Below are 24855 nucleotides of genomic sequence, written 5' to 3' on the forward strand. Positions count from 1 at the left end.
ATATTTAAGATCATGATGAGCAAATTTTAGTTCTTACTTTCAAGGAATCTATTTTTTGAAGACAGATATGTGCCACACATCTGATTTTGATAACATTTTAGTAAAGGTTGTCCTGTGAGGATTAATTCCAGCAGATCTGGAATTAGTCATAGCTCATTTGCTTCAGTCTCTATATGACACTGACTGTTAGCCAGTTAAGAGTAGTGCTGTGTAACCATGAGTCTGATGATCTGTGTTTATCCATTGGCAGAGAAAAACCAAAGAAGATAGAATTTCATGAGATCTTTAATATCTCATGAAGATATTAAGTAGATTAGAGAGTTTGAGAAGAATGAGTATTGTAACGAGATTTTTAAATTTGTTAAACCCTTTTCAGAGGGCAACTGTCTGAAAAGAGGTTTCAATTCAAGAGGGAACAGGAACAGAAATTTGGTGGCAAAAGAGAAAAAGAGAAATGAGGCTAGAGTTTGAAGAAGAAAATGGTTGACAGGAAATTTATTTAGGGTTGGTGAGGAAATAAAATACCTGGAGACTAAGGACAAAGATTGGAGTAGGGGGCAAGTTGAAATGCAAGAGATGAGAGGAATTGTTGGGTGATGCCCTGGACAAGGGGATGAGGATGAAATCAAGAGAGTGCTGTTTCTGGCTGGGCACATTGGCTCACGTCTGTAATCTCAGCACTTTGGAAGACCAAGGCACATGGACTGCTTGAGGTCAGGAGTTCAAGACCAGCCTGTCCAACATGGTGAAACCCAGCCTCTATTAAAAATATAAAAATTAATCGGGTGTGGTGGCGGGCACCTGTAATCCTACCAACTTGGGAGGTTGAGGCAGGAGAATCGCTTGAACTCTGCTTGTGCCATTGCACAGGGAGAGAGAGTGCTGTTTCTTTTGTGAAAGAGAAAGAAGGAAATATTAATTGTATAAAAATAAAGCAGAACATATATTTCACAGGCCCATGTTCGGAATCTTAGGATAGCCATTTTACCATTTAAAAATGAATAGCACATAGTATGTAGGTGCATTGTTTCAAAGCAAAATATGTGAGAGGGGTACAGGATGTCCTGGAGCAAAAATCTTCTACCAATCTTAACCTGTCTATATTTACACCTTCAGAGCAATAAGCATTTTCTTATGGATTCAGGCTTTTCTTTGGCCATCTGGCTTTGCTCTCCTGTTTTCTACCGTGGCTTTTAAGGCCCTCAATACCATCTGTCTCCATGTATAAATGTTCTGCGGCACACAACTGGGACGAAGAATGGCGTATTTTTAACAAAGCATTCCATTAAAGTTGACAGGCCTCCAAACTGACCCAGTCTGTATTATAATATTTTCTTTAACTTCTTCCCCAAATGAACTGATTCTTCTAAAATAATCTTGACTATTACATTTATTAATTTTCCATTTAAAAATTTGTCCCCTAATATTTTACACATAGAATTTTAGTTAGCTTTACAAACAGTATACTCTCTAAAAATGGAGTAACAGGAACTAGATTACCCTCCTTCTGGAAACATTAACAAATGAACAAATTATAAGGAACTACAAATTTCAAGTCACTGAAGAAAAGGGAATGAAGGATAGTGATCTATGAGAGATGAGAAAAATGAGATGATTCCTATGATTGCTCTAGTTTTTTGCCTTAAGAGAGTTTCCAGGCCATGATGCAAGGAGGAGGAACCCAGGCAAATATTGACTGACTCCCTGAGTTAAGGATACATTGCTGAGTGGCCAGGGAAATCAAAGGGGCTATAATTTACAAGACAAAGTACCAGAAAGGAGAGATCTGCACAGAGAGAATTCTGAAGATCTGCAGATCATCATCCTGAAGTACTCAGGTGATTACTGATCAACATATATGTGTTCGGAGACAAGCTGAGTCTGAGGAAAGAGCTGCCCCACAGTATGGAGGTAACAGTGCCCAATGCTCACTCGCATGTCAGTTACCACCAGCCAGCATGGAAAACCTCATGATTCATGAAACCCTGGGTAGATTACACAGTGGGTCCTTGGTACTTAGGAATAATTAACCCCAGACTGAGCTCCAGTCTTGCCTAGCAAATTCTAAAAGCAAGATATGAAAGGATCAAACTGTTTCTAATAATTTATAATTTGTGTCTCAGAAAAAAAGCTCAAGAATATGTACAGGAATACAAAAATATCCAGAACCTAACAAGGTAAAATTCAAAATGTCTGCTTTCCAATAAAAAAGTACCAGTCATGTAAAGAAATAAGAAAATATAAGCCACAATGAGGAGATAATCAATAAAAACTAACCTGGATCTGATACAGATATTAGAATTAGCAGATAAGAACATTAAAAGTACTTATTATAATTGTATTCTGTTTGTTCAGAAAGTTAAGTTGAGACATGGAAGATATAACCAGACCTAACTTGAACTTCTAGAGATGAAAACTACAATGCAAGAAGTATAAAATACTTTGGATAGGACGAATTGCAAATTAGACATTTCAGAATAAAAGATTAATGAACTTCAAGCCAGAGCACTGGAAACTATCCAAAATCAAAAACAGAGAGGAAAGAGAGTTTGAAATAAACAAAACTTAAAAGAGCATGAATGATCTGGGCAAAAACTTCAGGTGGCCTAATGTACATGTAATTGATGTCCCCAAAGGATAGGACAAAAGTGAGGACAATAATATTTAGAGAAATGATGACCAAATTTTTCTAAATGTAATGCAAATAAAAAATTTAACTTAATAAAAATTTTCTAAATTTAATTCTGTTGTGTCACATATCTGAGGCTTTGCCCACAGATCCAAGAAGCCAACAAACCCCAAGTTTGGGAGGGATAAAGAATACTCAACCAAGGCCCATTGTAACCAGATTGCTCAAAACAAGTGATAAAGATCTTAACAAGATCCTGAGAAAAAATGACATCACATACAGTGGAATAAATATAAGATGGCAGCAGATTTCTAATCAGAAACAATGCAAGTAAGAAGACAATGAAGCAGCATCTTTAAAGTATTGAGAAAAATAAAAGATTGAACAAGAGTTTATAACCAGTGAAATGTCTGGTTTTCAGCAGTTTGACCTAGACATGGTTTACTTTGTATTTATCTTTCTGAGGATTTGCTGAACTTCTTGTAAATATATATTTATGCTTTTCTCCAAATTTGGGGAATTTATGGCCATTATTCTGTTTTCTTCATTACAGTTTTTTTCTTCATTTTCTCCTTCTTCTGGGATTTCAATCATACCATGTTACACCATTTTCTATTGTCTCACAGATCTCTGAGGCTTTGTGCATTTTTCCCCGGTTTCTCTTTATCTCTCTCTCACTCCTTAATTGTATTGATCTATATTAAAGTTTAGTGATTTTTTTCTTTTTCTGTCTCTAATCTAGTGTCTAGCCCACCCATGCATATTTTATTTCATGTATTTGTAATTTTCAGTTCTGCCATTTTCATTTGGTTCTTTTTTATAGTTCCCTTTTTTCTTTTTTTATTTTTTTTTTGAGACAGGGTATTGCTCCCTTGCCCAGGCTGGAGTGTAATAGCATGATCTCGCCTCACTGCAACCTTTACTTTTCAGGTTGAAGCGATCCTGCCACCTCAGTGTCCTGAGTAGCTGGGACTATAGGCATGTGCCAGCACCCCCAGCTAATTTTTGTAATTTTACTAGAGACCGGGTGGTTGCGCTATGTTGTCCAGGCTGGTCTTGAAGTCCTAGGCTCAAGTGATCCACTCACCTCGCCCTTCCAAAATGCTGGGATTATAGGCATTAGCCATGGCACCTGGCCATAGGTTCCATTTTAAAATGGACATTCTCCATTTGTGCATTCATTATGACTATCTTTTAAGTCTTTGACCATATTTATTCTACATAAATTTTTATCTGAAAATTTAATATCTGGGTCATCTCAAGTTTCATTTATATTGACTATTCTTTTGTTTTCCAGGGTAAGTATTATACTTTGTGAACTTTTCACATGTCTAGTAATTTTTACTGCCTACGGACATAATGATTACTACATTGCCTAGAGTCTGGGCCTTTTGTTGCTGCTGTTTTGTCTTTTCTTTTTTTTTTCTTTTTCTTTTGAGTATTGCTTTTTGTTCTGGTAAACAGTAAATTTACTAGTGGATTACTGTCCTTTTTGTGATGGCCATTTTTAAGCTCAGTTCAGGCAACTCTAAAGCAGTCTCTACACTAGTAATAGACTTGGCATAATCTAAGGCATACCTTTTCTGTAGCCTATGTATCCTAATACTGGGAGACTTCCAGGATCTTCACTCAGCTCTCAGCTCCCCAGAACACTTCAGAGCCTCACTCTAACAGCTTAATAATCAGCCAAAGACTGAAGGAGAACCCCATGCAGATTTCTGGAGTGTCTACTCTGTGCAGTTCTCTTTTTCTAGTATCCTGCTCTGAAACATTTTGCCATTCTGCCACTCAGCAACACCAAACTCTTATTTTTCTTTCCTTTGGATTTTTTTTTTTTCTGACTTGGACTCCAATTATCCAGGCCATACTCTAGAAGTGCTTTTAGATAGAAAGCTGCATTGATCTCGGGGCTTGCTTCGTGTTTCCTTTCTCTCAGGGATCACAGTCCTGTACCATCTTTTGTTAAAAAATAGGTAAGTGTCAACTCATATATTTTTAAATTTCTAGTGTTGTTTATCATCGCTGTGTTGCTCTGGTATAAGCTAATCCATCATGACTGAAGACAGAAATCCTACTCGATTTGACTTCTACATTTAGGACTGTAATCTATTGCATTTTTTTAATGTTGTGAGGTAAACAACAACTTTCATTTTTTTCTTATAATAGCCAATTAGCTCAGCATAATTTATTTAAAAGATGATCCTTCTGCATTGAACTACCATAGAGCCTTTGCATGCTACCATTAAAAAAACTGATACTAAGTACTTCAAAATTTAATATCAGTTAAATATAACCTGTTGACTTTCACTGTTGTGAGAGAAGATACATTTTTTTGAACATAATGATAGAAGCCGTATTAGGTGATGACACCAATCATAGAACCAAAACTTAAGAACTTTCCGTTATCTAAGGTTACAATGCAAAGCAATAGCAATATTGGCCTATCAGTGCTTTTAGAATTAACCATTTTATTTTTCCTTTTTTTCACAGCTGCTAATTATGAGAATGTAAAATCTTTCATTAGAAATAAATCTAGTTCTTTCTATAATACTTAGCCCTTTTTTAATGGACAAATTAAAGATTATAATACTATTACTAGTAACAAGAACAACAACAAAAAGATTAATTGATCTTATTGTCTCTTATTACTGTGGTGACTGATCTTTACAGATGGCCTCTCAATGAACCAGGCCTCTTGATGTTCGCCCCTCTTTCCTTATTGTATAGCGTATATACTATAGTGTATATATATGTATATATACACACATATATAGTATACTATGTACATAGTACTATATACATATACATAGTATATGTAAATAGTATAGTATACTATGTACATAGTACTATATACATATACTATGTACATAGTACATATACTATATACATATACTATGTACATAGTACATATACTATGTACATAGTATACTATATATAATGTATACTATATATAATATATATTACATATAGTATATATACTATATAATATATAGTATATATACATAATTATGTATATAGTATATACATAAAAGTATATACTAAAAGTATATACATAAAAGTATATACTATATAGTATATATTTCCTCATAGTATATGCGCTTGCCATGTGTAACCAATATGCAGTGAAAGTGACACTACAGAGCTGTGAGACTGGATTATAAGAGGATTTGCATCCTCCACATTTTATTGGAACATGTGCTTTGGGGAAAGCCACTCACCACATAAGAAACCCTCTACTCTTGAGACTGTCATATTGTAAGAATTCTCACAGTGCCATAAGGAGAGGTTGCATGAAAAGAGGGTGAGAGGAAGAGAGGAAAGAGAGAGAGAGAAGGGAAGGGCAATGAGGAGAGAAAAGAATACTGGGCTTGGCTATTCCTCAGATGTTCCAGGTATATCAGCTGGGGTGGCAGATATATGAGTGAAGGAGCCATGTTGAACATCTAGCCTAAGTGAGCCTTCAGCCCCAGAGAGCAAATGATTGCAGTCACATAAGAAATCCAGCAAGAACTGCCTATCTAAGCCCATTCAACTCATGGAACCATGAAATATAATAAAAAACTGTTCTTTTAAGCCACTCAGTTTATGGGTAATTTGTTGAGCAGCCATAGATAACCAGACAATCACAGTAATGACTGCTGCAATTGAAACAAGCTGTTTATGTCTAAATGATTGTTGCTTTCGATGAGCTTTTGTCTACTCCAAAATGACAGACTCTACAAATTACTTTTACTATTAAAGAGTTGTTATTAATTTAAAATTTTGAAATAAAATTTAATTGTGCTCAGTGCTTATCAGGATGCACTCACATAATTTGAGGGTTGAAATGACCTGCTGTTTTAGCTAAAGTTATTGAATAATTTACCGTGACTTTATTGTAGAACTTAAAGACTTGCTTTTATTGGGCAGGTGTAAAACAAATTCCATGGTTTGACTTGAAGAATCGGATGATTGCTCCTTTTTAAAAAAAGTAATGTCTTTATTTCTATTTATGTACAGATTTTTAAAATCAATAATTTGTTGTTATCTGTGCTTGATTATACCAAAAAAGAACAATGAAAGTGTTAACTTCTAATTGTACCTATAAAGACTATTGCTTTAGGGATATGGTTGCTATTAATATTTGGGCACTCACTTGTTTATCCAATGCCTTGTTGATAGAACTATTTTTTTCTGTTCAAATGGAGCCCATTCTATTGATTTTTGCGTGGAAGGTTTGTCTGCCTGCTGAGGATGTTTTCAGGAACCTCTCAGTACTTATGTCTTCTGTGTTGAAGTTTTGATTCAGTGCGTTCTTACCAGTGTTTCCTATTCTTTCTGCCTTACTCTTTAATGTTATCAGATAAGAGCCACTTAAATATTTTTTGTTACCTGTATGCCTGATATGTTCTAAACAGCTGAGCAGAATTATGTCTTTCATTCTAGTAAAGTAGCTTTGTTGTATAATATTGTTATGGTTTTAAAAATATATCAGTTATTAACAACTCAAAAAAGGAAAATGTGATAAAAATATGGATTTTTCAAGTAATGTTCCTGTACCTATATGTATACAAATACTATATAATAATATGTGAAACAAAATAAAATTTTGACTTATGTCGTTTATCATTTCTCCCTTCTACTTTTAAATTACGACAGACACTAGTTTACTGAGCAAACTAGAGTATAGTCCAGCTAATAGATGCACACTGTTACTGTCAGTTGGGTAGGCTGTTATTTAAGTAGTATAAACTCCAAGGCTGGATTTCAATTGCGGTCATATATAATCAGAAACCTGAAGATACTTTATTTACGTAGAAATCTAAAATGCCACTCAGTAGCTGAGCAAGTGATCACTCATCCAATGAATAAGTTTTCTAAAAATTTTAAAGAGCAAAAAGAAAGCAATTGACAACACTGATCTATTTTGTGTTGGAAAACACACAACTTCCTTCATTCAAAATAGTAAATAGAAAGTCATGCAGGATGTGGTTCAGATGAGATGAAAAGCAATCTCTGAGAGACTATTTACAGTTACTTTTAAAAACAATGGTATTGTTGTGGATCAAATACTAAACTTGGGTGTCAAATAACCTGTGGTTTATTACTGGCTCTCCATTCATGCTTGCATTTATATAGAATTATTCACCTAGAAAGTCTTCTGAATTATTAACCTGGAATCCTCTTCATTACGTCTACCTGAGATAGATGGGACTGATTATTTTCCTCATTGTATAGGTGAGGAAAGTTGAAGCAGGGAAGGAGGGTTACTTTCCCTAGGCACACAACAATACTACAGCCAGAAATCACTAAGTCTTCTGATTCAAATACTGAACATGAACAAATTCAGACTTAATGTTAAAGCAATATTTAATAAAAACTTAGAAATCAATCAGTGAATAGCCCCAGTGAGTAGAGCAATCCGTGTACTTACTATTCTTACCTCTCTACCTTTGGTTGCTAACTAGAGTCCCCAAAGCATATCTTTTGTAGTGTACTTACTGATTCCAGGGAATAGACTGTTAGAGATGGTCCAGAGTCTCCATGTTTAAGTCATGCTTGTGTACATCTTCTTGCAGTCTTTTGGTGCCCTCCTATTTCTTATTATCCACCATGGGGTTTTATTTTTTTCTTTTTTTTTTTTAATTTTTATTTTTTGTGGGTGCATAGCAGGTGTATATATTTATGGGGTACATGAGATATTTTAATGCAGTTGGGCAATGTGTAATAGTCACATCAGGGTAAACGGGGTATCCATCACCTCAAGCATTTATCCTTTCTTTGTGTTACAAACAATCCAGTTCTACTCTTTTAATTTTTTTACGTGCAAGATTAAATTATTATTGACTATAGTCATCATGTTGTGCTATTAAATACTAGATCTTATTCAATGTTTTGAACGATTTTTTGTATACATTAACCATTTTAACTTTTCCCCTACTGCCACCCCCCCTCAACTATCCTTGCCAACCTCTGGTAACCATCATTCTACTCTCTATCTCCATGAGTTTTAATTTTTAGCGTGTACAAATAAATGAGAACATGGAAAGTTTGTCTTTCTATGCCTGGCTTATTTCACCTAACATAACGACCAACAGTTCCATCCATGTTGCAAATGACAAGATCTCATTAAAAATCTCTTTATCTTTATGGCTGAATAGTACTCCATTGTGTATATGTACCACATTTTCTTTATCTATCATATTTCTGTTGATGGACACTTACATTGTTTCCAAATCTCAACTATTGTGAATAGTTCTGTAATACACATAGGGGTACAGATGTCTCTTTCATGTAGTGATTTTCTTTCTTTTGGTGTGGGATTGCTGGATCATATGATAGCTCTATTTTTAGTTTTTTGAGGAAGCTCCATAGTGTTCTCCACAGTGGTTTTACTACTTTACATTCCCACCAACAGGGGATTCTCTTTTCTCCACATCCTCTCCAGCATTTGTTATTGCCTGTCTTTTGGATAAAAGCCAGTTTAACTAGGGTGAGATGATATCTCATTGTAGTTTTGATTGGCATTGCTCTGTTGATCAATGATTTGAGTGCCTTTTCATATACTTGTTTGCCGTTTGTATGTTTTCTTTTGAGGAATGTCTATTCTGATCTTTTGCCCATTTTAAAATCAGATTAGATTTTTTCCTATGGAGTTAGTTGTCCGAGTTCCTTATATATTCTGGTTGTTAATCCCTTATCAGATAGATAGTTTATATATATTTTATTCCATTCTTTGGGTTGTCTCTTAACTTTGTGGGTTGTTTCCTTTTGTGCAGAAGCATTTTTAGTTGATGTGATCCCATGTGTCCATTTTGTTTTGGTTGCCTGTGCTTGTGGGATATTACTCAAGAAATCTTTGTGCACTCCAACTTCCTGGAGAGTTTCCCAAAACATTTTCTTGTAGTAGTTTTGTAGTTTGAGGTCTTAGACTTAAATCTTTAATTCATCTTGATCTGATTTTTGTGTATGGCAAAAGACAGTGTTCTAGTTTCATTCTTCTGCATATGGATATTCAATTTTCCCAACACCTTATATTGAAGAGACTGTCATGGTGTCTTATTTCTTAGCACTTCTGGGATTAAGAAGATGTAGGGAAGCATCATTTCCACTTTGCTCCATACATTCAGAACCTCGAGGCCAAAATTATTATCCTTCTTTTGTGGTCAACAATGAGATTTTTCAGTGGTTTTATCTTTTTTTGATTACTCAGATTCCCAGTAAAGTAAACATTCCCAGGTGCAATGCTTTTATGCTGCTGCCAATAGGTAACGGGAGCCAGGAGGCGATTTCATCCTCAGGCACTCAGTGGAATGTATACCTTGTAGTTGGCTGATACTAATCAATGAAGCTTTAGTTTCAATGTGACACAGTTGTTTCAGAATTCACCTTGGGTTTAATGTTCCTGGAGCTTTATTCAAATATCTGAAATTTTATCTAGGCGTATTGAAAAAAAGTTTGTCAACTAGACTTTTTTAGACAACTGAATAGGAAAAATGCCTAGTTCTATATATTTGCTTAATTTGATTGCCTTGTTTTAAGAGAGAAACATCTTTTTGGCTTTAAAAGAGGGCAAAATGAACTCAAAGTATATAACCAACTACAATAACCTTAATGTAGGCAGCAGTGTCTCTGGTCAAGGAAAACTCTAGCTGATGTAGAAGTTGCATTTTGGATCTTTGCATGGGTCATTGTGAGTAAGCAAAGTGAAAAAATACATAATAGACAATTAAAATCTTGATTTGCAGTACTTTCCAGTAATGACTGACAATTCCTTGGTCTGCAATATTTAAAATAGTTAAGATTTATTTAAATAATTTTATGAAGAATTTACATTCACTGTGATAATTAAACTATCTCAAGTTATTTGTAATTTTCATATATTTTGGTGTAGACTTCTAATCTTAGTGAGGAGGGACCCATTAAATAGCTTTAAGGTTTGTGCCTTGATTTCTAAACTGTTGGTAGTTATATGACTCAATAGCCCATAGATCAGACTTTCAGTATCTGAATTATTTACTTGAAATGACTGGTTAGACTTGCTCGTGGATTTTTCTCTCATTAGCCTGCAGTTCTAGTGTCCGTGAAGAGAATAATGATAATAATAATAATAACAAAAGGAGAACAGAAAAGGGAGGACACATTTCTTGAAATGGCTTCTTGGCTTTCTATCCTAGACTTTTTCTTAGCTAAGTTTCTAAAGGTGGATTGACTAGCAATAGAAGAATATCAGTCATGTGTGTATTTATGATGTGAAATTTCTAAGTGGAGTATCCTAGCTATGCTTTGGGAGGAATAATACCTGAGGGTGGGTTCTAATACCCTTCTTCTGAAGCATGTTTGATGACTCGTTTATAAAGCTTTGGGGATGGGCAAGGGGGTTGAGTAGTGACTGATTTCTTGTCTGTTGCCATGTCATGGTGCCCAGAGTGGCAGAAATGTATGCTGTAGAGCCACAGCGCAGAGGACTTCTAAGTTCTTTCTTAAAACACCTCTTTTTTTTTTCATTCTCTTTCTTTCATACCTATCATAATCACCCTTAAGTACTTGTTGAATAAAATTCTGTAACCTGGCATTGATACAATGTGATATAGTCAAATGAGAGTTTATCACTTTGAAGTCCTCTTTGTGGTCATATAATGGTTTGATCACTTATAGCTGAGCAATCCAGGATAGTTGCTTACCCCCCTGCATCTCATTTTTCTCATCGTTAAAATGGAAACTATAATATTAAGTAAGATTGTCATGAAGATTAGATGAGATAATATGTGCCAAGTACATGTCATACTGCCTGACATATAATAGGTCTTTAATAAATCGTAGCTACTTTGGGGCATTGTTATTGCTATTACTATTAGTATTGTAACAGGGATGTTGAATAAGGAAAATTCATGGGATTTAATCAGAAAATATAGATGCTTTCCATTGTCCCCTTGGAATATACTTACTGGTGGAACTGCTGCAGCCTCTTTTTGAAACGTAGACGGTAACATGAATTTTCTGGTCATTATTAGTAATTACAAAGTGTTATGTTCACTCCAAGTCACATAACACAATATTAATTTAAAACTGTATAGATCATGAAGTAATCACATTGTTAAACATTTTCTTCTCCTTCCAGCTGGAATGTGCTGCAGATGAGAAATCTGGTTTATGAAGGGGGCAAGTAGAAGGATGTTCTCCTTAGAAATTTCACATAATAAATGCACACATAAAAATACTCTTCTAGACTGGGCACAGTGGCTCATGCCTGTAATTCCAGCACTTTGGGAGGCTGAGGCCGGTGGATCACCTGAGGTCAGGAGTTTGAGACCAGCCTGGCTGATATGGTAAAACCCTGTTTCTACTAAAAATACAAAAAATTAGCCGGATGTGGTGGTGCGCCCCTGTAATCCCAGCTACTCACGATGCTGAGGCAAGAGAATCGCTTGAACCTAGGAGGCGGAGGTTGCAGTGAGCCGATATCGCGCCACTGCACTCCAGCTTGGGCAATCAATCCACTTTTAGAACTCAGCTAAGAAAGAATCTACAACAGAAGCCCAAGAACGATTTATTCTCCTTCTCCTCCTCTATCTTTCTAATCGAGGTAATCCCTATTGGTTGAAGGTGGGAAAAGAACAGGAAAGGTCTTATAGGCTGGTACTGCCGGAAAGTGACTTTCTATATCCCACTGAAAAGAGGTCAACCTGGTGCCTTATCTTGTGTGCTTTGTAAAAGTCTCTCATTGAGAATATTTGAACTTACTTCCTATGACAAGGGCAATATATTTTCCTCCAGCTGCTTCTCTCTAAATTGCTCTTGTTCCCCCACGTCCCCGACCCCGTGTTCCCAGGAAGTCTTCTAGGGAAGAATTTAAAGTGGCTTTAGGCTAGCTCTTTCTCTTGTGTGGCATTCTTTTGCCCTGAAAAATGTTGGGATTCCAGGCAGATGTCAATGAATGTGCTACTTCCCTTTCTCTGCTTCTCAAGCGGCCAGGGAGCCCATCGCTGCTTCTGAGAATTTCCAAACAGGAGTCCAATGCCGGCCACCTTGTGTCCTGCTCCTGGAGATACATAAGACCCTCTCTGAGTGCTCCTGCTGAAGCTCTTCTCACAAGGCTTGTAGTGGAGCAGGCTGTACCCCACCAGTCACTGGCTTCCTCCAAAGACAACCTTCTCACAGATTTTCTCCTCATCTGCTTTCTCTGCACGCTGCTATATCCGCTTTGTGGCTGAGGGGTCTTCAAAACCACCAAACAAGTTTTTTGGTCATTTCTTTGGAAATTTGCATTTTTGTGGGATATCTTGTGTTAGGTTTCTTTTCTATTGTATTTTGCTGCCCACCCAGTGAAAACATTCAATATTGTGTCATCTTTGAGACCTATCTTTTAGAACTTTTCCAAAGTCTGCTGTGGTCAGTTTACTGTCTTCCTCTTAGTTCTACATTGAGATTTTCTCCTCCATGTCTTGGCTTTGGCGGATCCCTCTCTCCTGATTTTCTAAACACTTTCTCTCTCTCTCTCTTCCTTGCCCCTAAAGTATTATGTTTCTCTGTCCAACCCATAAGTTCTTGGGTAACTTAGTTTAGAAAATGAGTTCACATGAGAGTGTTAAAAGTTCCTAGGTAACATTTACTTTAACTGAAAAGAGTGAGCAATGTGGGAATTACAAGTGCCTTGGAAGAAACAGTGGAAAACACTTCAAACTCTTCATACCGCACCAGTCAGCTGCCTCTTCAGCTTGTGCCAAAGGCTGGTTTTGCCAATACCCTGACTACATGAGGCTACATCAAGACTAACTTTTCTTTCCCTGTAGGCCTATTCTAATACTCCAAGACAAACCACAATTAGAATGAATGCTCTTGGCCTTCTATCAATCATTGTTACATTTGTTGAAATAATCCCCATTTAACTGGATGTTGCAATCCTACAGCGTTAGAGTTGGGTTAAGGTTGAATAATAAGTGATCTTATTATTTTTGCTTGGAGAATGAGAAAAGAGGCTTCGACTGGTTGAATCAGTAGCAGAAAGTGGAAATCATCCTCTTTTACTCGTAAATGAGAGAGGGAGACAGAGTGAGTATTTTGTACCTTTTAACAAGAAAGTAAGTGAAAGGAAACTACCTGTGTGTTGTAATGAGAAATGAGGGCTACAAGAAACTTGAAGTCAAATATATTTTTCTTTACCACCGAAATAACTTGAATACAGAATATTTCATCTAAGTTTATTTTTGATGACATGTTGTGAACAAAGGAAATCAAAGTACAGAGCTGAAGCCTAGTAATTTTTAGTACTTATTTTGATAAAATACATTCAGGCTTTTGAATATAATTGTTCTATAAGTTCATAGCTTGCATATATGGCTTAGTATATGAAAACAAAATCACTGAGAAATTAAATTTTACAGTTTATAATCAAATAATAAAGTTTATAATAAAATAATACATTTTAAGAAATTCAACATTTGTGTATAGGCCAAATTTCAGTAAGGTTGAAGCATGAAATGCTATCAAGTGAATTTAGGACCATTCAAAATCTGTCTATTTAATAACAAACAAATATTTTTGAGATGTCATTAGTGTTGCTTTGGACATAAAAAAGGAAAAACTATATTAAATGCCTAGAGACAGATACTCTCCAATTTCTATTTTCTTTTCCTTTCATTTCAAACTTCTTTTTCCCTATGACAAAAGTCTTCCACCATCAAGTCTTCTTGATTGGATCCTACTAGATCAGGTTAATCTGTTTTATAATTAATAATTTCTGTTGTTCCAACATGTGATACTATAAGCACTAGCTATTGTCTGGAGCAGGGGAAAAATGAGGTATAGAATAAACAAATTCCTATTAGCAAATGAGAGCTGCAGGAAACTTGAAGCCCTCGTTTTGTATCTGGAAATGGATCTGGGTCACTGACATAATATTCAGAACTCTGAATTTCAAACATAGGCTGTGAAATTAAAAAGGGTGTTTTTTAATCTATGTGGCTCAGATAGCAGTAATTTGGAAAGGACCAACAAATACAAATCTCTGTGTGTGTGTGTGTGTGTGTGTGTGTGTGTGTGTGTGTGTGTGTGTTCGAAAAGGAAAAGAAAAAGAACAAGAACAAAGCAAATCTCAGTGGCATATCAACTGGTACAATGAGTAACTAAGGAAGGCTATAAAAGTTACTAGCAAGTCATTCAATCATAGACTCCGGGAGAGAGAAGGGCTCTCAAGTGGTCATATAATCTAGTTCTTTGCCCTGGAGAAATAGGATATTTCAGCCTCTTTCAATTCTAGCCCTCTGGCTTCTCTTAAAGATTTCAAAATGGATTATACAGTTTTTTAGGTCGACAACAATTTACTGAGTTCCTACTATGTGGCAAAGACTAAGGATAGGAGCAGGGCCACAAAGATTAATTATATATGTCCTCTTATCTGAAAAAGTTTAGACCATAGACCAAATGAGAAGACCAACACACAGGCAGATAATTATGGCCACATAATATGAGTAGCTTGGTCAAGTATGCAATATGTTCTGGTAGAAAAAATTCTTTCAGTGTCATTTAAGCTTATGACTTCTTATTCTGTGTTCTATTAAAAAAAAAAAGGAAAAATTTCTATCAAATGGCAAGAAGGGAAAGAATGTAGTAGCTGTATCTGGTACATCTACAAAATATCTATTTGGATATTTAAATGATTTCTAGGGAAAAAAAAAATTGACCTAAGGAGAAGAGAAGAAACAAAGGTAAGTAGGTGAAAAAGAAAATAGTTGACCAGTAAAGAATAAAGCTCTTCTCTTTTTTTTGTATTTTTTTTTTTTTTTTTTTGAGACGGAGTCTCACGCTGTTGCCCAGGCTGGAGTGCAGTGGCGCGATCTCGGCTCACTGCAAGCTCCGCCTCCCGGGTTCCCGCCATTCTCCTGCCTCAGCCTCCTGAGTAGCTGGGACTACAGGCGCCCGCCACCGCGCCCGGCTAATTTTTTGTATTTTTAGTAGAGACGGGGTTTCACTGTGGTCTCGATCTCCTGACCTTGTGATCCGCCCGCCTCGGCCTCCCAAAGTGCTGGGATTACAGGCTTGAGCCACCGCGCCCGATTAAAGCTTAGCATAAATATAGAAAAGTGCCCCAATAAGATCTATAAACTTTAACAAAGTAAGACACTCTGGTAAGAAATAGAACATCTCCAACACTCTCACAGCTTTCCTTGTTCTTCCTCCCAGTTATCACACACCCTCAAATGTAACTGCTATTTGACTTCTAGCTCCAAAGATTAGTTTTGCCTGCTTTTGGACTTTATGTGAATTAAGTCATGTATTCTTTTATGTCTGGTATCTTTCATTTCACATTATATCTATCATTCATCTATATCATTTTGGATAACCGTAGTCTGAAGATATGACTATATCACAAATTATTTTTTCATACTAAATAAATTTGGGTTGTTTCTATCTCTAGGCTATTACACATAATATTTTATAAATATCCTACTATGTTGTTTGGTACATATATGTAAGCATTTATTTTGGCTTTAATCTGAGTAGAATAAGGGGCCACAAGTAATGCTTTAATGGATACCCTCGGTAAGTTTTCTAATGTGTTTCTACCAATTTCCAGTTGCTCCACATTTGTGGTATCAGTGTTTCAGTCCTTTTTATTTTAGCTGTTCTTGTGGGTGTGTAGTAGTAGCTCACTGCTTTTAATTTGCACTCACTGAAAATTATGAGTTGATTACCTTTTCTTATGCATACTTGGAATTCACATATCCTCTTTTGTGAAGTGCTTTTTCAGGTCATTTGTCTCTTTTTTAAAAAGTTATCATCTGTCAGTTCTTATTGTAAGAGTTGTGTATTGAATCCAAGTCCTACCTCATACATATGTATTGTAAATACTTTCTCCTATTCTATATGTTGCATTTTCACCTTTTAACTTTTTTAAATAAAAATAGGATTTTAATTTGAATGCAGCTCAGTTTATTAAGCTCTTCTTAGGATTAGTGCTTGTCATGGTTAGTGCCCCATTTCAGAAACCTTTGCTTACTCCAAGGTCATGAAGATTTTTTTTTGGATGTTTTCTCTAAAAGCTTTACTATTTTACCTTTCACATTTAGGACTACGGTCCACTGATCCATCTGACTTCTTCTTTTATTTTAGAGATAGGGTCTCACTCTGATTCCCAGACTGTAGCATAGTAGCCTGATAAAAGCTCAGGAACTTTTGGGCAGTCTTGAACTTTTTGGCTCAAAAGATCCTCTTGCTTTAGCCTCCAGAGTAGCTGGGATTACAAGTGACTGCTACCAGGCCCAGCTAATTAAAAACAAATATTAGAGATGGGGGTTTTGCTATGTTGTCCAGGCTGGTCTTGAACTCCTGACTTCAAGATATCCTCTTGCCTCAGCCTCCCAAGTAGCTGGGTTTACAGGCACAAGCTACTACACTTGGTAGATTTGATTTTTATGTGTTGTGTGTGGTGGTTTTTAACATTTGTTATTTTTTGAAATGGATAGGCACTTAAGCATCATTTATTTTGAAGACCCTGTTTCATTGCAATAATTATGCCTTAAATTAGGTTATTATGTGTGTGTAAATAAAAATATAGACTTTTTTTGTTCCATTGGTGTTTTTGCTTGTCCTGTCTCACTGCTGTAATTACTAGTGGTTCATACTTAGTCTTTACCTCTAATAGTATACATCTTTTAATTTAGTCCTTAATTTTCTTGGCTATTCTTGGTTCTTTGAAATTCCACACCTTTTAGTATCAGCTTTACAATTTCTAGAAAAAGCCTATTAAGCTTTTGATTGGAATTGTGTAAAATCTAGAGATCAATTTGGGGAGAACTGACATCTTTATAATACTGAGTGTTCCAGCCCATGAATAAGGTACATCTTTTTATTTTATTGATGCTATTATACATTGTATTTAAACATTGTTTTTAATGCATTTTGCTGAATATAGAAATATAGTTTATTTTTATTTGTTGACCTTGGATCCTGGGACCCTGATAAATTCGCTTAGTTCTAATAGCTTATCAGTTGATTTTATTGTATCTTTTAGGTACATAATTGTATCATTCACAAATAATGAAGGTTTTATTTATTGCTTTTCAATCTTTAAACTTTTTATTACCTTTTCTTCACTTATTGCTCTGGCTAGATCCTGTAGTGCAATGTTGAAGAGCAGTGGTGACAGCAGCCATTGTTTCCTTGGTCTAATCTCAGGGGAAAATTTTTTCACTGTTTCACAATTAAGTGTGGCATTTGCTGTGGCTTTTTTTTTATTATATTGGAGATAAAAGTTCTTTTCTATTTCTACCTTGCTTAAACATTTTAAACAAGAATGGATATTTTTATTAAATTTTATCTGCATCTAAGTGGATCATAAAATGTTTCCTGTATTTTGCTAATGGAGTTTGAATATTAAACCAAATTTGCATTCCTGGAATAAATTCAATTTAGTTGTGATATGTTATTCCTTTAAATATTTTATTAGATTCAATTTCCTGATATTTTAATTTTTAAAATATATATTAATGAATGTTTATATTAATGAGAGCCACTGGTCTGTAGGTTTTCTATATCATAATATTTATCATGCCTTGGTATCAAATTTATGTTAGCCTTTTAAAACAAGAAGTCTTAGGCCGGGCCTGGTTGCTCATGCCTATAATCCCAGCACTTTGGGAGGCTGAGGCAGGCAGATCACTTCAGGTCAGGAGTTTGAGACCAGCCTGGCCAACATGGTTAAACCTTGTCTCTACTAAAAAAAACCCAAATATACAAAAAAAAGAGCTGGGCATGGTGGTTCATGCCTGTAATCCCAGCTACTCAGGAGGCTGAGGCATGAGAATCACTTGAACCTGGAAAGCAGAGGTTGCAGTGAGCTGAGCTTGTACCACTGCACTCCAGCTTGGGTGACGTGAGACCCTATCTCAAACCAACCAACCAACCAACCAACCAACCAACCAACCAACCAACCAACGAACCAACAACAAACAAACAAACCCATCTTTCCTTTTTTTCTTGTGCTCTGTCTGGAGTTCTGGAGTCAGTTTCTGTAAGATGGCTATTCTTTCCTCCTTAAATATTTAAAATAATTCATTAGTGACGCTACCTGGGCCTAACATTCCCTTTTGGGGAAGATTTTTAAATTGTCATTATAATTTGTTCAATTGATATAGTATTTTGTGTTTTCCCTATCTTATGAGTCAGTTGCATTTTTCAAGGATTTGCCCTTTCACGTAAATTTTAAAAAGAAACAAATTAGCATAGAATTGTTCAGTTCAATGAAGATTTTTATTTTGGAAGAAGTGCTCATGAGTCTTGGTCAGGAGTAAGTGGACCTAAACTGTTCAGAGAATTTTATGGTGATTTCACAGATTATGCCAAAGACAGACTTTTTTTCCACTTTGAAATAAAGCAATATCAATGAAAATAATGTCAGTTGGTTGAAAGTATGTTTAATCACTTCTTTTTTTTTTAAACTAAGGAATTACTCCAAAATTTAATGGCTCACAACAGCGATCATTTATTTAGCTCTCCATTCAGAGGGTGGGAAGCCTGCTCTGGGCTGGCTTTGACTCACTGTGGCTAGATACACTCAGAGCCTGTGGCTAGTTGGTGGCTTCGACAGGCCTGAGGATGGCTGATGATGGCAATAGTAGAATTGAGGCTGGGCGTGGCAGTGGCTCATGCCTGTAGTTCCAGCACTTTGGGAGGCTGAGGCGGGCGTGTCATTTGAGGTCAGGAGATAGAGACCAGCCTCTCCTACATGGCGAAACCCCATCTCTACTAAAAAACACCCAAAATTAGCTGGGTGTGGTGGTACACTCCTATAGTTTCAGCTACTCAGAGGGTGAGGTAAGAGAATCACTTGAACCCGGAAGGCAAAGGTTGCAGTGAGCTGAGATAGTGCCACTGCACTCCAGCCTGGATAACAGAGAGAGTCTCCATCTCAAAAAATTAAAATAATGATAATAATAATAAGTAGAAATGGCTGAGAGGTTAGTGGTGTTTTCATCAATGGCTATGCAATCTTTGTGACCTCATTCTCTAGAAGGTTTACCTGGACTTGTTCTCATATCCCTCAGAGTTCCAAGAGAAGCAGCAAAACAAATCCCTAATGTGTAAGCACTTTTCAGTTCTTTGCTTGTGTCACAGTTTCTACTAACCATTTGGCCAAAAGCTAGGTGATCAAACCCAGCCTCAGTGTGAGAGTAGAACATGAAAGGCAATGGATATAGAAGTATCAACAAAACAAGCCTAGAACAATCAGTCCACCAGAATGTATGATATATTTGCAGCGCCAGTTATGGTGAAAGACTTCATGTACATGTAAAACAAAACCCTGCTAAATAATCATGATGGTGTTTTTTCATTCAGAGGTGAAGATAAATTATAACGGGTAGAGGGGAAAATCCCAAATAACCTAAATTCTGCTCAGAAAATTGATTTATACAATTATTGTGACTCTAAAGGACATGTTTTGGATGTATGTGAAAGAACCCAATAATCTGTGCCTGGGTAAAAGATGAAATTCAATATATGTGGTGAGAGGTGCATTTTTTTTTTTTTTTGAGACGGAGTCTCGCTCAGTTGCCCAGGCTGGAGTGCAGTGGCGGATCTCAGCTCTCTGCAAGCTCCGCCTCCCGGGTTTACGCCATTCTCCTGCCTCAGCCTCCCGAGTAGCTGGGACTACAGGCGCCCGCCACCTCGCCCGGCTAGTTTTTTGTATTTTTTAGTAGAGATGGGGTTTCACCGGTCTCGATCTCCTGACCTCGTGATCCGCCCGTCGCGGCCTCCCAAAGTGCTGGGATTACAGGCTTGAGCCACCGCGCTGGGTCTGAGAGGTGCATTATTATGCAAACTGCCCAACAACATGTTTTAATAAAGGGAGATAGTTAACCTGGGTCTGCTCTGGGGCCTGGAAAGAAAGAGGAAATGAAATATCTTAGCAGGACACGGGGAGGCTGTGAAAAAGGTGGGGAGGACTTCGTGATGGAATAGGAAAAAAGCAAGAAGAATTTAAGGCATTGTTAGGGAAATAAATACGATGTCTGGGGAGAATAATATTAATAACTAACATTTGAGAGCTAAGGGCTTTGTATTATTTATTTTAGTCCTTATAATAACCCTATGTTTACATAAAACTGTCAGGATAGAAAATATATACAGCACTAAATTAGCCAAGAAGAGGAGACAAGGAAGATTTCCCATGGAAAAGGGCATGTTGTCTAAGACCTACAGGGAAAGAAAACAAGATGGGAAGAAGTTTTAGAAAAAACCTACAGTGAAGGAGACGATATAGATGGAAAGATGTGGCTGTGCATTGCATTTAAGGTGATTAAAATATTCAGACAGAGGAAAATTAAAAGGGAGAGAAATAGAAGTTCAAAGGAAGTATCTATGATAGTTGAATTCTACACAAGTGTAGAAAATATGTAATCTCAGGTAGGAACATGTAGCACAGACAGCACACAAGAAAGCTAGAAGAACTTCTAGAGTCTCTCACAGAAGTAAGAAACTGGCAAGGTCTCATTATAGAAAAGAGGAAATCTGTTTAATGCAAACAAATTTGAGAAAGAGGTCATGACTTTTCTTCCCTGATTTACAAAGCAGAAGAAAGGCACACTGGAATGGGAACTCCATACACACACATACACATAGGCACACACGTGCAGACATACAAATGTAGATGTCTAAAATGTTGTGTAATGCCTGTGTTAGAAGGCATGTGACTGAAATGGGAGGAGATTTGTTACTTTAAAAATGTATTTGCACTTTTCCAAAGCCCAAAAGCAAAAAGACAAAAAAGAATATTAAAAAAAAAAAAGAATTTACAGACAATTGAAGGAAGAGAGATCCAATTTTTTCTTTTTGAATAAGAAAACTATGATGTTAGGAGACTTCAGCTCTCCCTGTAATGTACTAAAAGTTATCAGAAAGTGGTTATCAGTCTTATGAATACTCTGAAAGGGTATTCATAAAGAATCTGAGCCGGGCGCGGTGGCTCAAGCCTGTAATCCCAGCACTTTGGGAGGCCGAGACGGGCGGATCACGAGGTCAGGAGATCGAGACCATCCTGGCTAACACGGTGAAACCCCGTCTCTACTAAAAAATACAAAAAACTAGCCGGGCGCGGTGGTGGGCGCCTGTAGTCCCAGCTACTCGGGAGGCTGAGGCAGGAGAATGGCGTGAACCCGGGAGGCGGAGCTTGCAGTGAGCTGAGATCCGGCCACTGCACTCCAGCCTGGGCGGCAGAGCGAGACTCCATCTCAAAAAAAAAAAAATAAATAAAAAATAAAAAATAAAAAAAAAGAATCTGAAAGAAGTCATTTAGAAAGAATTGATGGCTGCTTCCCCTTCCAAACAAGTAGAATATTTACCAGGTTAAGGGAGACAAAAGGGTCAAAGAACAGTGGCTTGATTCAGAAGCAGCGTGTTCTCTTCTGCAGGTTGGGGGAAGTCTCCAGAAGAACAGGGTGAACTGCCTAGTCATGTGTGGGCCATGAACCTGCAGTAGCAGCATCACCTGGGAGCTTATGAGAAAAGTGGAGTCTCAAGTCCCACCTCAAAACTAATGAATCAGAAACTCTGTGGTTGGTGTCTAGTTGTCTGTGTTTTTAAAGCCCTCAAGGTGATGCTATTACTCGCTGAAGTTTGAGAGTGCTGGATTAGAGGGCAGTGGGATGATATCACAAAAATAAAGTGAAACTAAAAGAGAAGAAAACAACTTTCTTCCTTAAATATAGAGGTTCGTGTATCCAATAGAAAGTTATTGATTGTTTACTGTACCATAGTTAAACAAGATTAATGGAACTCAACATTTTCGTCACAAAGAATCGTTTTTGTTATTCCCATCATCCAGTTAACTTATGAAGCATGCATAGAGCAGGATTTCTCAACAGCAGCACTGCTGACACTTTGGGCCAGTTGTGGGAAGCTGTCTTCTTCACTGCTGGAGATTTAAAAGCATCGCTGGCCTCTACCCACTTGATACTAACAGAATCCTCATTTGTGACCCCCAAAAATGTCTCCAGGCTCTGCCAAATGTCCTCTGGGGAGCAAAATCATCTCTGGTTGAGAACCAGAGGTTTAAAGGAAAACAAAAAGTAAGCAATATATATTTGTTAATATTATAGTTATCTATTTTTATTATGTAACTGACATAATGTTAACCAAACACATGTAACTGATAGAGCATGAGGCAAAAAAAAATCTTTCACTTCATAGACCAACTGCATTTGCAGATCAAATCCTGGCTGTCTGGTATGTTTGACCAGGCTGTCTGGTATGTTTGACCAGGGGCAAAGGTAGGGATTCTTTTAAAAAACCTCAGTTCCATCATATAAAAAACAATCATAAAATATTTGCTATTCAATGATTAAATATAATAAAGTACAGAAAGTGCTTGAAATAGATCAGTACTCCTATTTCTCTTTTCACAGAACTCCAAATGTCTGTAACTCAATAGGGGCACCAAACTAAAATTCTCTTTAAAAATCTCTCCCTGGCTCAACATTCTCTGGTTCTACTTACATCTATATCTAAAAGTTCAGATTTTGTTATTGTTTAAAGATTCTTCTGTGATCTCACGAGAGCTATACATACTCACATTAGAGAAATACACATGCACACACACACGCGCGCCATTTTTCCAGGTTCAGGATGTTTTCCAAGCTTGTGAAACTCAAGTCCCAGGTTGAAATCCTCTGATAAGTATGTTGACAGCCCGGGAGTGGGCAGGTAGGGGTGACAAAATCTATGGAAAAGACAGAACTGAGGTCAATGTGGGGAAAGTAAAAGATACCACTCTTCTAACCTGAAAGTAGTAAAAGCTGGAATGAACATTTTAGCACTAGTTTGAGGTGGCAATAAAAGAGAGGAACTGTGACAGAATCCTATTAGAACAGCAAGAAATAGAAAACATGTCAAGAGGGACAACCAGGAGGAGGGAGCTTTTTCCTGCTGAGGACAAGCTAAGATAAAAGTGGGTGTTATTGAACTTGGGGCATGAAAAATTTAAGGCATGTGGGAAGACAAGGAAGGGATCAACGCTGAGAATGTACTGTAGGGGAAGCGTTCTGCAAACAATTGTATAAGCAATGTGTGTTGATTGTCATAGAGAGACAACTACTCCTTAACCAGTTGTTTTTGCTGATGATGAATGGAGATGTTTGAAGAACTATTTCAAAAGCAACAACAGATTTAGCAAGGAGACAAAGGCATGTGCATTAGTGCTAGGGTGCCAGCCCAAAATGGGAGAATTTCCTAATAGATATCACAGCCCAATGAATAAACAGTGTAAAGTGACCATGGAGGTGGAGAGTTGCCTGTGGCTATGGAAACCTCTGCTGACCTCTTACAACTTTTGAAGATTCAAATAAAGTCTTAACCATTATTTTACCTAATACAGTGAGAAAAACATATTTCACAGAATGGAACATATGATATTAAGTTTATATTTAAGAGAACGGTAGATTTAAAGCTGAGAGCCTCTACAATTACCGATACTGCTTACTAGGTATGTATACATAGAAATTCTGATGCAAAATTGAAGAGAGAGACCATGCTTTTAGATGCAGAACATAGCCCACTGACTGTAGAAAGGGTGGTGAGAGAGGAAAAATAATGAACTGGTTAAGTAGAGGAGTTTAGAATCAGACAGAAATGAATTCAAATTATAGTTTGGTGTGAGGTTTGCAAGGTACTTATTTTCGAAGTTTTATGTTTCTTATCCATAAAATGGGTATAAGTATACATATCTCTAAGGACTGTCCTGGACATTAGGTAACATATGAAAAGATAATGTATTAAAAATACCTGAGGCAGTCAGGCATAGTGGCTTATGCTTGTAATCCCAGCACTTTGGGAGGCCGAGGCAAAGGGATCACTTGAGGTCAGGAGTTTGAGACCAGCCTGGCCAACATGGTGAAACCCCATCTCTACTAAAAATACAAAAATTAGCCAGGCATGGTGGTACATGCCTGTAGTCCCAGTTACTTGGGACGCTGAGGCAGGATAATGGCATGAATCCGGGAGGCAGGGCTAGCAGTGAGCCGAGATCACGCCATTGCACTCCAGCCAGGGCAACAGAGCAAGACTCCATCTCAAAAAAAAAAAAAAAAAAAAAAGAAAAAAAGAAAAAAAAAAAACGCTGATGAATAGAAAATTCTTAACATATGGTAGTTATTGTTTTATTCAATGTTCACTGTGTTCTAGGTGCTTTCCCGTATTTGTTTAACCCTGACAGCCACATTGTGAAGTCCATATAATTGTGTACATATACACTA

The sequence above is a fragment of the Macaca fascicularis genome, chromosome 8 (assembly GCF_037993035.2).
Source record: "Macaca fascicularis isolate 582-1 chromosome 8, T2T-MFA8v1.1".
Taxonomy (NCBI): domain Eukaryota; kingdom Metazoa; phylum Chordata; class Mammalia; order Primates; family Cercopithecidae; genus Macaca; species Macaca fascicularis.